This window comes from Triturus cristatus, chromosome 7 (genome assembly GCF_964204655.1).
Source record: "Triturus cristatus chromosome 7, aTriCri1.1, whole genome shotgun sequence".
NCBI lineage: Eukaryota > Metazoa > Chordata > Amphibia > Caudata > Salamandridae > Triturus > Triturus cristatus.
Window position 1 is genome coordinate 697,771,384 of NC_140590.1, and position 14,252 is coordinate 697,785,635.

The window sequence follows — 14,252 nt, forward strand, 5'->3', positions numbered from 1 at the left end:
GCCACATGCCAAGGCTCTTGATCTATACCTTCGGAGCTGGGGCAGGTCCAAGACAGACTGGCCACAGGGGAGCAGGGATGGAAAGAATGGAAGGAGGAGGGTTGCCTAGGAACATAATCTCGGTTTTCTCCCCGCTGAGCTTAAGGCATGAGAGTTCTATCCACTCGGCCACCGCCTCTAGGTAAGGACCTAGGGTGCTAGACGACCCCTCTGAGTTATTTAATGCCACAACTAGATGAGTGTCATCTGCATAGGTGATGATCTTAATGCCGACTGGATGGACAATATACCGTAGCGTAGGGCTCAGGGCAGAGCCCTGAGGAACCCCACAGCTAAGAGGTAACCGGGTGGACACCACATCTCCTTCAAAGACTTGGAAGAAGTGGTCACTGAGGAAGGACTGGAACCAGGTTAGTGCCGTGCCTGTCACTCCCATGTTTTTGAGAAGATGAAACAAGATGTTATGGTTAACAGTGTCAAAAGCGGCACTGAGGTCCAGCAATATGATTGCCGCTGTGCCTCCCTGGTCCAGTAACCTCCTCGCCTCCTCCGTTACTGGTAGTAGGGCCGTCTCCGTCCCAAGCTGAGGAGGAAAGCCTGTTTGAGAATCATGTAGCAAGTTGTTGGATTCCAGATAATCAACAAGTGTGGTATTAATGTGTTTCTCAATCAGCTTACTCAGCCAAGGGAGAAGGGAGATTGGGCGATAGTTGGCCAGATTGGATTGGTCCAGATTAGGTTTCTTCAAAAAGGCCTTGACCATTGCACACTTCCATGCAGGGGGTACCGTACAAGAGGTGATGGAAGAGTTCAAAATGTCAAAAATTGCTGGGTGGATGGAGTTAATGACTAGGGTAAGGGGCTGCGGGGGGGGGCAGGGTCAGAAGGAGAGCCTGAGGTTACCCTGGAGATGATTAGATCCAGTGAGTGAACATGTAGGAAGGGAAATTGCTCTAACGAGCATGGGGAGTTAGGATGAGGACCTCTTGTTCTGGTGACCATGGGCTCAATCAGTGTAGTGGGGAAGGACATATAAATCTTTTGGATTTTTTGGTGGAAAAAAGTTGCCAAATTATTGCAGCGAGTTCGTGCTCCATCTGTTATCGGAGGTTTCTGGGGCAAGGTGGTGAGTGATTTGGCAATACGAAAAATCTCTTTGGGTGAGTTTGTGGCAGTACCTATTTTCTCTTCAAAGAATGCGGTTTGGGCATTTTTGATTTCTAATTTGTATAGCCTAATTGCCTTTCTATAGTCTAATTTCCTAGCCTCTGAGAAGTTATGTCTCCATCTTCTTTCTAGTCTCTGCATGACTGTTTTAAATCCCTCAATTTGGGGGAGAACCATGGGGCTGTTTTCAGTCTGCTTTTCTTGTGAGTGGAATCTTTAGGGAGTACTAGGTCAAGGGAGCTTTGGATCCAAGTATTAAAATTATCGCTGGCCAAATTAGGATTGGGATCGCTGAGTGGTCTTGTGGCTTCAAGAACTATGGCCCATTGGTGGGAAGCGAGCCTAGACCATTTCCTTTCCAAGATTGGCACTGCTCTCTGGGGGAGAGGAGGCACGGAAGTCTCCCAACATAGAGGAATCAGAAAGTGATCCGTCCAGGGGAGTGGAATAGGGGTACCTACGACAAGGTTGTGCAGGTTACTAAACATGCGATCAAGAAGATGGCCCTTGACATGTGTAGGGGCGAATCCTTTCTGTCTGAGTTGGAAAGCTAGGAGGCTCAGTAGTAGCTCACTGCTTACGTGGTTGGGGTGGTCGTCTAGATGGATATTGAAATCTCCAAGCACCATAAAATTGGCTCCAATCTAGCACTGGCTCTAAAAGATTAGGAAAAAATTGCCCTAGGGCTCCCGGGGGAACGATAGAGCAATAGACCGGAGAAGGTGCTCGTTGGTGAAAACTCTAGAGAGAAGGCCATGCTCTCACAATCTGGTAGCGTATTTATGGTGGTTCGGCAGTTGAAAGTGTCTTTGAATATAATGGCTAAGCCCCCACCTCTGCCGGTCTTGCGGTCTGCTCTGAGTATTGAATAGCCCTGGGGAAGGGTTTGGATAATAGCACGATCGGCTTCAATATGAAGCCATGTCTCTGTCAAAAAAAGGGCGTCTGGCTTGAGCTCATCTATTAATAATGCTAATTCAACATTTAGGGAGTGTTTAGGGAGCTATCTGCAATTTAACAGAAACATCCTTAGTGGGGTATTGGCCTGGGGCACGTAAATATTGTGAGGCTGGAACCTAAAATTGCTGTGGGGACAGTGGGAAGGACTATTAACAATATTCAGTGAATGTAGCCAGTTGTGATTAGTATCCCTTCTCAGCGCATTCAGGGATTGGGAGCTATAGGTTACGCTATTTCTAGGAAAATTGACAGGGGTTGTGGCCCCTGGACCCGGTCGGGCGTGGACGGGCGCAGACGGGCTTGCCTTTGGCGCTCCTTCGGTGTGCCGGCGGTGCGTCCACTGCGCGTTGGTACCATTCCGTGCTGAAGTAGATTGGACCAGGAGGGAAGCTAGAGCATGGGTACTCACAAACTTTCTCTCGGGGGCCAAAATTCCCGTGTGGTTTGTGGCCGAGGGCCGCACCAGTGGGAGCGGGGTCAGAGGGGGAGGGGCGGGGCTAAAGCAAAAAAAAATTCCGACCATGAGGTTGAACACAGGTCCCTGCAGCAGACGCCTTCGTCCACTGAGCCACCAGACCTGGCATACACACATCTCTCTCTCTCTCTCTCTCTCTCTCTCTCTCTCTCTCTCCCCCTCCCTCCCCCTCTCCCCCTCCTTCTCCCTCTCTCCCCCTCCCTCTCTCTCCCTCCCTCCCTCCCTCCCTCTCCCTCTGTCTCTCTCCCCCTGTCTCTCTCCCCATGTCTCTCTCCCTCCGTCGCCCTCCCTCCGTCGCCCTTCTCCTTCTGTCTCCCCCTCCCTCTGTTCCCCTCCTCCCTCTGTCTCCCACCTCCCTCTCTGTCTCCCTGTCTCCCTTTCTGTCTCCCGCTCTGTCGCCCTCCTCCCTCTGTCTCCCTCTCTGTCTCCCTCTCTCTGTCTCCCTCTCCCTCCCTCCGTCTCCCTCCCTCTGTCTACCTCCCTGTCTCTCTCCCTCCCTCTGTCTCCCTCCCTCTCCCTCCGTCTCCCTTCCTCTCCCTCTGTCTCCCTCCCTCCCTCTGTCTCCCTCCCTGTCTCGGTCTCCCTCCCTGTCTCCATCTCCCTCCCTCCGTCTCCCTCCCTGTCTCCATCTCCCTCCCTCCGTCTCCCTCCCTCTGTCTCCCTCCCTCTGTCTCTCTCCCTCCCTCTGTCTACCTCCCTCTCCCTCTGTCTCTCTCCCTCTGTCTCCCTCCCTCTCCCTCTGTCTCTCTCCCTCTGTCTCCCTCCCTGTCTCCCTTCCTCTCCCTCTGTCTCTCTCCCTCTGTCTCCCTCCCTCTCCCTCCGTCTCCATTTCCCTCCGTCTCCCTCTGTCTCCCTCCCTCCCTCCGTCACCCTCCGTCTCTCTCCCTCCCTGTCTCCCTCTGTCTCCCTCCCTCCGTCTCTCGCCCTTCCTCTGTCTCCCTCCGTCTCCCTCCCTCTGTCTCCCTCCATCTCCCTCCCTCCGTCTCCCTCCATCTCCCTCTGTCTCCCTCCCTCCGTCTCTCTCTCTCTCTGTCTCACTCCCTCTATCTCTCCCTGTCTCTCTCTCTCTGTCTCTCTCCCTCTGTCTCCCTCCCTGTCTCCCTCTCCCTCCCTCTGTCTCCCTCCCTCCCTCTGTCACCCTCCGTCTCCCTCCCTGTCTCCCTCCCTCTGTGTCTCTCCCTCTCCCTCCGTCTCCCTCCATCTCCCTCCCTCTCCCTCCTTCTCCCTCTCCCTCTGTCTCCCTCCATCTCCCTCCATCTCCCTCCATCTCTCTCCCTCTCTCTCCCTCCCTCTGTCTCCCTCCGTCTCTCTCTGTCTCTCTCCCTCCATCTCTCCCTGTCTTTCTCCCTCTCTGTCTCCCTCTGTCTCCCTCCCTCTCCCTCTGTCTCCCTCCCTCTCCCTGTCTCCCTCTGTCTCCCTCCCTCTGTCTCTCTCCCTCTGTCTCCCTCTCCCTCCCTCTGTCTCCCTCCCTCCCTCCCTCCCTCACCCTCCATTTCCCTCCCTCTGTCTCCCTCCCTCTGTCTCTCTCCCTCTCTGCCTCCCTTTCTGCCTCACTCTGTCTCCCTTCCTCTCCCTCCCTCTGCCTCCCTCCCTCTCCCTCTGTCTCCCTCAGTTTCCCCCAGACTGTGCCTCTCTGTCTCCATCTCTCTGTCACCCTCTGTCAACCTCTGTCTCCCTCCCTCTCCCTCTGTCTCCCTCTCTCTCCCTCCGTCACCCTCTGTCATCTCACCCCATGTGTGTGTCAGCCCTCAGCCCGGGCTGAGACAGCTTCCCAGCATGCACACACAGCCGCACTGAGACAGCTTCCCAGCGCGCACACACAGCCGCACCCGAGTACTTCACAGGTCTTTAAAAGACCATTTCCATGTAAATAAAGCTTTGTTGTATTTCACCTCTTAGGCCCCTGCATCTCCACTTTGACAATCACTGGAATCCCCCGCCCCCACAGAGCAGAGTCTGAGAGTCCGGGCTGCTGCTGCAACCGACAGTGTTTGCTAACAATTTTTTTATTTTTTTTTAGAACACAGGTAGGATGTCTGCAAGGTCCGCGGGCCGCCAAGGAAGGCTTGCCGGGCCGCTGGCGGCCCGCGGGCCGTACTATGAGTAACCGTGGCCTAGAGCGTCTCCCTGCCAAGATGGCCGCCCGAGAATGTCCCTGTCAAGAAGTACTGAGGGTGAGTATATTCACTCAAGCTTGGTATTCTCCCTCCACGCAGTCATCATAGGAATTGCTGCGGTGGACCGGGAAGTCGGCGAGCACAGAAGCGGCAAGTTACAGGTACAATATGTGAATTTTAAAAGCAGTTCAGTGAAATTTTTTCAAACAAGCAACAAAGCGCTAGCGCAGCATCGCAAGCCGAGCTAACCTCTGCCTTTCTGTCAGCTGTGCGTCGGCGCCCTACCGCCCTGAAGTAGTCAGGACCAGGAAGGAAGCTAGAGCGTCACCCTGCCAAGATGGCCGCCCGAGAATGTCCCTGTCAGGAAGTACTGAGGGTGAGTATATTCCCTCAAGCCCCGTATTCTCCCTCCACTCAATCAGCATAGGAATTGCTGCGGTGTACCGGGGAGTCGGCGAGCACAGAAGCGGCAAGTTACAGGTACAATATGTAAATTTTAAAAGCAGTTCAGTGAAATTTTTTAAAACAAGCAACAAAGCGCTAGCGCAGCATTGCAGGCCGAGGTAACCTCTGCCTCTCTGTCAGCTGTGCGTCAGCGCCGTACTGCCCTGAAGTAGTCAGGACTAGGAGGGAAGCTAGAGCATCACCCTGCCAAAATGGCCGCCCGAGAATGTCCCTGTCAGGAAGTACTGAGGGTGAGTATATTCCCTCAAGCTCGGTATTCTCCCTCCACTCCACTCATCTTGGTAAGGACTGGACTCTTTGCATAGATTTTAGATGTGTCATGGCAACAACTATGTGAACATGGACTTCACCAAGCGAAGTATGGATTTTATAATGCTTGAGACTTACGATATTCGTGGCCCAATGTTTAACAATTTGTACTGAAAGTACAGAATGCCATTCGGATATTATCTTGCAGTTTCAATAGCACTATGGGACATGTAGTCTTTATTGTGAGTCACATGCTCGAGAGAATATTTAAACACCTGTGGCTTGTGAAGCAATTCCTATGATTAAGGTATTCACGTCGAAACGCGTCAGGAGCTTGCATATTTGAAGCCTGCAATATTTTAATAAAAGCACTGTGAAGTCTGGAACTGGGCTATGGCACTTCTGTTTTGTGTTTTAATTGCCGGGATTTCCGTCCCCAGTAGCCACGGCCGGCCTGCAGGGATGGGGGCCCACTATGACGGAGTTTTCTTCTGGTGTAAATAAGGGGTGCATGACCCACCCGCCTCCCGAATGGAAAATGGATTGTCCGAATGCGCACCATGACGGAGGTGGGAAAGGGCGACAAGAGAGGTTATCACCTCATCTTGGTAAGGACTGGACTCTTTGCATGGATTTCAGATGTTTTTAAGGCAACAACTATGTTATCATGGACCTCACCAAGCGAAGTATGGATTTTTTTAATGCTTGAGACTTACGATATTCGTGGCCCAGTGTTTAACAAGTGGTACTGCAAGTACTGAATGCCATTCGGCATAACGGATATTATCTTGCAGTTTCAATAGCACTATGGGACATGTAGACTTTATTGTGAGACACATGCTCGAGAGAATATTTAAACACCTGTGGCTTGTGAAGCAATTCCTATAATTAAGGCATTCACGCCGAAACACGTCAGGAGCTCGCATATTTGAAGCCTGCAATATTTCAATAAATGCACTGTGAAGTCTGGAACTGGGCAGTTTACATAAAACAAATCAAATGCAAAATATTAAATCAATTACCAAGTTAAATCAATATAAAAAAAGATATTTACTTAAAATATTGTTCAAAATACACACAAGAATTGCACATATACAAACATTATAAAATTAAACAAATCAACAAATAATAATATTAGATATATTTGAACAATATTAAAAAAAAAAAAATTAAAGTCTGGGAATAATAAATTTACTATTCCCACTCCAGTCTGTGCATTAGTAGGGAAAACGTTGATCTTCAGATGGGTAAAACTTACTATTTCCACCCCAGTCTGTGCCCCAGTCTGTGCAACAGTAGGGAAAGTGTAAGTCTGTGCAACAGTAGGGAAGGTGTTGGACTTTGAAGGGGTCTAATTTTCAATTAGCACTCCAGACTGTGCGTGGAAAGCGTTGGACTCCGGAGGGATAACATTTAATATACCCACTCCAGTCTGTGCAACAGTGGCGAAAGCGTTGGACTTCGGAGGGGTTAAATATACTATTCCCACTCCAGGCTGTGCAACAGTAGGGAAATTGTTGGTCTCGGAGTGGTGCTATTTAGTATTCCCACTCCAGTCTGTGCAACAGTAGAGAAAGTGTTGGACTTCGGAGAAGCCCACAATTAAAATATAACTAAAATAAATACATGTAACAAAATTAGCACATTGAATAATCAATTAAATATGAATTACTAATGTAATGCTTAATTATTAGTTAATTAACAAATTGATTAATTATTCACTTCCCACCCTATACCCCAACAAACCCAGCAGCCTGCACCTGAGATATAACCTGAAAAGTCCAATTATTAAACAATTTACATAATTATTAATCTGTTAAATAATTAATGATACATTTATAATTAATTGTTAATTAATTAACTTCCCACCATATACCTCTACAAACCCAGCAGTCGCCACCCAATACATAACTTAAAAAATACAATTATTGCACAATTTACCTTTTTAATAGTCAATTAAATAATAAATAATAAATAGTTAATTAATTAATACTTGATCAACTTCCCACCCTGTAGCCATTCAAACTCAGCAGGCCACACATAATATATAATTTGAAAAATATAATTAGTATTATTAACATATTTATTAATCAATTAAATATTTAATAATACATTAATAATTAATTATAACTAATTAACTTACCAACTTACACCCCTACAAATCTAGCAACCGGCTACAAAAGTATAAATTCCTTTTAGTAATTAAATAAAATATTATTAACAATTATACAAACAATAATAACACATACATTTAATATATGAACTAACACACATAAAGATAATTAAAAAACTATATTTTTTACAACTATCTAATTGAAAACGATGAAGCAACAACGATATTCTTGAAAATGATATTAATACCTGAAAAATCGATATTCTTGACAACGATATTTCTGCATCGCAATATTTTTGTGTCACGATATTGTTTTCCTGATATTTCTACAACTCGATATTTCTAATCCGATATTTTGTCCAAATACACATGTCGCACCTAGGCTCCGTTCTATGGCGAGCTCTCTGGTACCGAAGAGCTCTCTGAGGCACCTGCCATTATCTCTGGTACCTGATAGCTATGTTTGGTACCCAAAGATCAGCCTGGTACACAAGCACCCTGTCAGATGTCATCCAGTAAAAGAGGGCTCTACCCAGTGACTTGTGGCTTCTTCTAATACGTGAGAGCTCTTTCTAGTTCCAGCCTCCCTCCTTGGTACCCGAGAGCTGTGTCTCGTGCCCTAGAATTGTTTGGCACCCGAGTACATTGCCAGATGTCAGCAGAGTGAATCGTGGTTCCTTCTGATATTGGGGAGATCTCTCTGGTGCCTGCCACTCTCCCTGGTCCCTGAGAGGTGTGCCCAGTGCTCAAGGATCTGCCTGGTACTCGAGGACCCTGTCAGACGTCCCCTGGTGCCAGATGGTCACCACTATGAATGGCGGCTCCTTCTGATACGGGGGAGTTCTCTCTCAATCCTGCCACTCTCACTGGTACCAGGGAACTCTGTCTGGCACCTGGTCAAATCCCTAGTTCTCAAGGATCTGCCTGGTACCATATGACCCTGCCCTGGAGTCCAAAGTCTCTGCTCTGCCCCAGTTATTAAGTCCTGCCATAGCTCAGGGGGGAGAGTATCCCCCCTCGGAACATCTTCCCCGTATGAATGATGTCTTTACATATTCGAGTCTCCTGGCGTTAAGCTTAAGTCGGAGAGAGATCTGCTTGCAGGCGCTGCAAGGATTCTCAGCAGCTGCCCTGTCAGGATATGTCCAGCTCTTAGGGTCAGTTATCCGTTGCCCAAACGTGTGCACTTGGGCTTTCAAGGTGACCTCTCTCTCACACACACATGCACACACACGTGCACACACAAATACATACTCTGACTTTCTCATCTATCTCTCTTTCTCTCCCTCTCTTCTTTCCCCCTGCCCCTCCACTTTTTCTCTCTCCACACTCTCTGTCATCTTCCTTTAACTCCCTCTCTTTCACTAATGCCTCTTTTCTCTCCCCGCTCCCACCCTCTTTTCTGTGCTAATGAGTTTGTAGGTGCCAAGAGCAGGGCATACCTCATCTCCCCTCTATCTCGTCCATCCCCACATGCACACATCTGGTCCTCCCTAAAATTCTAAATGAGGGCCTGTCCTTTGCCAATGGGACTTAGAACCGGACTGAGTGTCTGCCATGATCAATGAGCTGTGAAGCTAGAGACAGTTCTGACCGTCTCACAGGAATGTTCAGTACAGTTCACAGGAAGGGTCGCGGGTGGGCAGTGACCCACTCTCCTTGTTTGGACTATCGGCCTGTCTCCGTGCTCACAATTTCTCTTCCCTCTATTCGCTCAGTTCCCTCCTCTGAGCCTGCCCCCCCCCTCTGCCTCTCAGTTCCTCTTTTTCTGCTTCACCTTAATTGCCCCCTCTCCTCTGACCCATCTAGTTTCTGTTTCCTCCTCTTCCACTCTCCGATTTTCTTCCCCTATCTTACTCCTTTACCACGCCAATCATCCTCCTATACCTTCCCTTGTTTACCCTCTCCTCCGCTCTCTTTTGCTACTCTCACTTCCCTCCTGAATGTCCCCGGTGCCCCATCATCTTTGTTACTACTCCACGTCCCTTCTGCTCCACTTCCTTCTCTCCCCAGCCAACTACCACATCCTCTTCACCGTGACTAAGCCCCTGCTTCGTTCTCCTCTGTCCTCCACCACTCTCATGCGCACCTCTCACTGATCTCACACTGAAACTCGCCCTGTTTCACCATCTATAGGTTCTGCCCTAAATCTCCTGCTCTCATGGCCCTTCCACTTCTGGCTGCATGGCGCCCTCCTCCTCCCCTTCTAATTCTCTGCTCCCATCTTTATTACCTCGGCTGTATTATATTCTTCTCCTTCTCCATCCTGTTTCTCCCTCGGGTTACTCTGTGGGTCTCACAACTGTATGCATGTGTGTGACAAGAGAGGACCAGGTTGATCCTGGCCATCTCTTCCTCCTGCTCTCCTTGCAGCCTTTCAAGGCACATGAAGAAGTCGTCGGAAGTGTTTGTGAAACAAATACTTCTCCTCAAGCTCCCCTCCTGTCAGAAGGGGGAACTCTGTTTAAAGAGGCCATGGGACACTTGACAGGTGAGAGAATTATGGTAGGGCGGGAGGAAGGGCAGGCTTAGAGAGGGTCGGGACAGCTTTTTGTACGTGTGTAGATCTGAGGTTTTAGTCTCTCCTCTTTTACCCCACCCTTTACCAACTCTGTGACCAGCTGCGAAAGGGAGGGATGACAGGCTTAATGGGCACTGGCAGCATAAGCCTGCAAGGATCATGTCTACCTTGAGCCGTGACGCCTAGACTCCACAAATGGGGAGGCACAGAGGCGAGCCAGGGTCCCAAAGCCAGGGATGAGATTTCTCCACCCCTGTAATCTCTTTCCGAAGATTGATGCAGGCACCTCTGTGTGCTTGTGTCAGCCATTAGATAGAGACTGTTGCCAGACCGAAGGAGGCCAGCATTTTTATTATACCAAGAGTGAATAATAGATTATTATGCACTTTAGGTATAATAAATACAAACGGGCCAGAAAACAAGGGGGGCATGGCCCCTCAGCCCATTAGAAGAGCCACCACTGGTTAACATTGATATGACTGTGCCCTTGCAACAATTATTGCCCCTTTCTCTCTGTTTGGTACCAGCTGCCCGCAGACTAGTCTGTGAAGAAGGAAATGTCAGCATCCTCCTGGGATGCAGTGAGTGTAACATGATTATAGGTAAGCAAACTGCCCCTACCCTTTTTCTAGTCTTCACTCCAGTTGAGGTCTGAATAATTATTTTCTCATCAGATGTACTGATCACCTAGAGGGTTGTCTCTGATTAAACCGGAACTTACAATGTTTGAGCCAATTGTGCTTATGCATGGGTACGTAAAAATTGGTTTAGATCCAGCTACCCTGGATATTTTGTGCCTGCTATGAGAGATTTTGCCAAGCGCCCTCAGCTTTTCAAGAGAGAATGAAACGGGACATTAAGAGACTGAATGATTCTTCGCCATCCTGATCCTGAGCCGCAGGGTGGGCCTATCTATCCACAAGATTAATCATACTATTAAAATATTGGAGGAGGTAGCCAATTTGACTGCTAATGTTTTGAGCTAATAATGGCTCTACTATGAGCTCAATAGACTGTATCATACAGAAAAAAATAGCTCTGGTTTTCATATTTGCCGCTAAGGATGACATTTGGGCTGTAAATGTAATTGCGTCTATTGCTTATATCCCGGATTTTTCTAAAAGCATCCATCAAAAAATGTAAATGATATGAAAAGTGTTAAATACTGAATGTCTTTTTGATTATTACAGTAGCTCTCTGGCTAGTTTACTTTCTTGAACAAATCTACATTGCCTTTATCTCAAATGTTACCAGAGGCAATGTCGTCTCCCCAGCTTACCTTTTAGCAGCCTATGATTATAAACATGATTATAATACTACTGATGAGTACTTTGGGATGTAGAGAAGAGGATGGAGGGCTAGTTGTGTTTCATTTATTGAATATGGAGTGGTCCTACATGTCTCAATCTCATAGGAGTTTTAGAAGAATTCAAGCACATTTGCATGTCTCAATGTAAACGTAATCTGCTAGAGCCATATTTTCTTGTTCTTGCTACCGCAGCCAGCCATGGTTGCGTATCTCTGGGCCAAACAGCTGCTTCTTGGCACCAAAGATGCAAAAGTCTGAAAACTGGTTTACTCAGTAGAAACTGTTTACATTTTTAGGTCGAGCCTAGCGCAGCTCTATTGCTTCTAGTGAGCACTCCAAACTTCCCCGAAACTTCTCTGTGTGGGTCTGGCAACTCCCACATATTCTATTGGCCTTTGCGTGTGGCTTTCAATAATGAGCGCCGGCAAATGGCCAAAGGCGGGCGCATTTCCCACCTTCTTTGGCAAATGTTCACTCTCACAGCGTTTTTCTTACGTGAGCGAGCAGCAGCGCGCACGTTACAGTTGATACGGTGCAAGAATGAATGGCTGTACTCCCCCTGCCCACATTGCTTGAAGGGGGGGAGATGCACTACAGACTTTGTGTGCACAGCGCTTCTTGACTGCCTCTGCGGACACAACAGCTCATCTGTGAACATTTCACACCAGAACACCACACACACACTTGTGCATGGTTACAATACACTCGTGTTACAACTTGACTGATGTTCTGATGTACGCGCACAGCTGAAGAAGCAGATTTAGCTATGCAGGAACCTCCCTCTCCTTCCCCCCGAGCAGCATTCGTCAGGACCGCGGATTCGCGCATACCACCCATGGCCCCAATTCACACCGCCATAGCTGCCCACCATGACGATTTACCGTAATATTTGAAGAGAGGGTCGCATTCGTTTAGATGGGTAGGGGGTGCTGTCAGGTTACCGAGAGAAGGTTGTCTTGGCTTGTAATGCTTCTGCACGTATACGAGAGGCATGCTGTGTTTTTTTTTTGCTTCTATGCCACGCACCGGTGCTAATGAAGAACATCGGTTTCTGGAAAGTACACCAGAAGGTGGCCACCACCATCTGAGGATGCATGTAGATCACATATATGGCCCTCATTTGGGTCTGGTTAGGTTAAAGGGTGCGTTGTGTGCCCCAGTGTTTTTAGAAGGGCCAGGAGTGAGGAATGTATGGAACGCAATTGGTGGAAGAGTATGTTGTTTTTTCAGTGCACGTGCGTGGCACCGATGGAGTCACGTGAGCGAGCCTATGACGTTTAAACGGCTAACCGAATTTGTCACCATCTTAAAAGGGAGAATTACTTTATTTCGCTGCATTCTGAAACTTCCCAACTGCTAACGGAACAGACATAAAGATAAAAAATTGAATATATACATGTAAATTAGATCAAATCTAATGCTGGCAGAACTGCAGTAATATGGAGCCGAGGATTCAAATACTTGGGAGATTAATGTCCGTGCGAGAGTGAGTGGATAACTGTGTTATGTATTAGCGCTGGAAATGGCATACCGGTTCGGTTCTTGGGTAATCATAACAATTAGTGAAGGGCTCAGTGGGCTGGGAGGCCAGTGTGCTTGCTCTAAAGCATCATAGTAAACACACTGTTTAGCCTTGCACACTGTAAAAAAAAACAAAACACTCAAACTTGGTTTCCCAGTTTCAAAGTCGGCAACTCTAGATGATACGCCACATCCTCTTCCTTCCTCAACTGGCATTTTTTTAATCACCATCTGCATGAAGCTGCCTGCACCCTCCCCAATCCCTGTTTCATTTCCCACTCTGTCCCTATTTCACCTTCCCTCGTGCCTGTTTTTTCTCCCCCCTCCCATCCACTTATGCCCTTTTCTTGTTATTAGTTGTGTTGGAGTTTTTATATAGCGCCTATCCCGCTTTTCAGCCACACCCTAGCGCTATACCTTCGATTTTAATACCAATGTATGGAATTGAAAATGATGGATGCTGTGTCAGCTGTTAAGTGCCAAAAGGTAGTTTGCAGTGGCCCTTTTTATACTAGATTTAAATGCGAAGAAGTCATATATATGGGGCCAGGGGCATATATGTTAGGGTGCTTTGTCACAAAATAACTTATAAAGTCATTTGTGTTGTGCTTTTTACACCTTCAGAACGCGTCAGTGCGAAGTAAAGTTTTGACAGTGCGTGTGCTGAAGTGAAGTGGAGCAAATGTTATGCCAGCTATTTAAGGCTTTGTCCTGGATATAATCGTCAAGATATTTGTGTAGAGTAAGAGAAAAATACTTTGTTTTGGTGTGCAAATTATGACTGTTCAGAATTTATACTGCAGGGGCAGAAACAATTGTTGCAAACCTACAACTTACACCGTCTGTGTCTGTTCCTCTTTGGCCATTCAGCTTTTTTAAATCTATTCAATTTCCTAAACGCTGGTGGAAGTGGAGTGCGCTATTTATGTCCATGCCCCATCCCTCTACATTCTGCATTTGTTTTTCGATTTTGGGGTGCCAGAATTTTTTTTCACATCGAATTCTAGTTTTTCCTTTGCTTTGTAATCCGATGTGGTGACTTAAAAGTTGTTACAGCTGCAGATTCCTCTGCTAAGCACTCTTCCCCAGTCCTGCAAGCTTTTCTGAGGCTTCTTACATGACCACATTGATGCAGCATCATGAAGTAACAGTAGATGTTATAGCACCCGGGATAATGTGTTGCATGGCTAAATATATAGAAGGTCCTAAAGGCGAGACCTATTGGCTATGTCAATGCTTGTTGTTACTTGTGAAGGCCATCTACAATTTCTCATGCTCTCAGGTGGGCACCTGCTTTCTCTCATGGTGAGAATTGTGAAATGTGATTGATACTAAATTGTGTAGTAAGGTATATA